Below are 1932 nucleotides of genomic sequence, written 5' to 3'. Positions count from 1 at the left end.
TTTATGCATCATTTTATGAAAACCCAATTTTTATGAATGTAAATGAAATAGAATAAAAGAATGTAAGTGAATTTGGTAAGCTAATTGTTAGTATAACTTTGTTTTCTATTAACACAGTTCTTTGAATGTTGATGATGCAGTTAAATTATTTCCTTTGTGTCTCTGTACTTTAGTTGGTTTTAGAATCTTTATAGTTATAAGAGTGAATTGTAGTATAAATAAAGTTCTTTAAAATGATTAGGATTAATCTTGTGTTTTGTGTCCTACTCCCAAGAAAATAAGTAATTTTCAAGTGTTAATAGTTTATCATCATCATTATCATTATCATAAGACATTTTGAAAAAATGCAGTAGTATTGATGTCTTTTTAAACCAATTGTATTCACAAGTTAGCCTTTAATTCATACGTAAGTCTTGGTGTCTATGAGTTTTAACCTCTCATTCCTAACATTAATGATACGTCAGACTGCATTCTGGGGTATATGAAAAGTAAAATATTTATCTGGGTTCAAATGTGATTTTCATATCAGTCTTGCTTTAAGAACATTTTAAAGTAATATATTTCCCTCAAAATGTTGGGTATAAAAAGCAATCAAAATGCTTCTAATGGTAACCAACTTAGGTGAGCTACAATGTGGAAATGATTGGTCCATAAGATCTGCAGTCTATTTCCATCAGGAATTGGACAGGTCATTCTTTTAGTATTACTGTGTTAAACAGAGATGTGGTACGCAGGCAGTGCAGAGTTGAGTCACGGGATAGAATATGATTTCTACTATTTTGAGCGAGAAATCAAGAATGTTATGGTTTAGCAGTTCCTTTCAGCAGGGAGGTATAAATTGATTATGATCATGGAGTTTTCATATTACAGTTACTTATTTTCTTTTCTTTTTTTTTTCTTTTTTTGGTCAGTCGTGGGTCTTGAACTCTGGGCTTGGGCACTGTTCCTGTTCTCTTCCACTCAAGGTGAGTGCTCTACCTCTTGAGCCACAATCCCACTTCCGGCTTACTAGTGGTTTATTAGAGATAAGAGTCCAAAGAAGGAGGCTACAATGCTTGATAAGAAATGTACTCACTATCTTGCCCATGTAATTATAACCCCTCTTTACAGTATTTTCACAATAAAAAAAAAAGAAAAAGAAAAAAAAAAGGAGTCTCATGTTCATTTCTGGGTGTGCTGGATTTGAACCATGATCCTCAGATCTCAGCCTCTTGAGTAGGTAGGATTTCAGACGTGAGCCACCAGCACCCACCTTAGTTACCTATTTCCTAACAAAGTTAAAGTGAAATATTATTAGAGTGTGCACAACAATTTTGGGAAATTTTCTTAGAATTAGTAGTCTGAGTGCTGATATTTTAGTCATAAAATAGAATGAGGTTATTTGATATGGTGGGAATGGGCCTCAAGCTAACACTTACCATGTGTGCAATCTTGTACTAGTAATTCCAACTCAGAAGTCTTCAATATCATCATCTTAGAATTAAAAATAGAAGTAGTTCCACTTTATGGGATTATTGTGGGGACTAAATTAGATACCATAGGTAAAGTGCTTGGAAAAAGAAGCAGTATTTAATACTTTCTACCTGTTATTTTATCATGTGATGAATTCTAATATTTTTACTATGATTTTTATATTGTGTCTATTTAGGATATGCAATGTGCTGTATTAATATTCATTGCGTTGTTCACTTTTCTGTCATTTTGAGAAAAACACCTGCAAAGAAAATATCTGAGGAGGAAATTATTATACTGATTCATGGTTTAAGAGCACAAAGTTTAAGAGCAGATATCCCCATTGTTTTTAATTATATTTTATTAAATAGTTGTACGAAGGAATTTCCATTCAGCAAATCAGTTTGTAAGTACAATGGATCTTTACATAACTTTCCCACACCCTTCCAAACCTCACCCCACTTTTTTTTTTTTAGTTTC

Source organism: Dipodomys spectabilis, unplaced genomic scaffold (genome assembly GCF_019054845.1).
Source record: "Dipodomys spectabilis isolate Male_0828 unplaced genomic scaffold, ASM1905484v1 ptg000487l, whole genome shotgun sequence".
NCBI classification, from domain to species: Eukaryota; Metazoa; Chordata; class Mammalia; order Rodentia; family Heteromyidae; genus Dipodomys; species Dipodomys spectabilis.
This window is presented reverse-complemented; position numbering follows the sequence as displayed.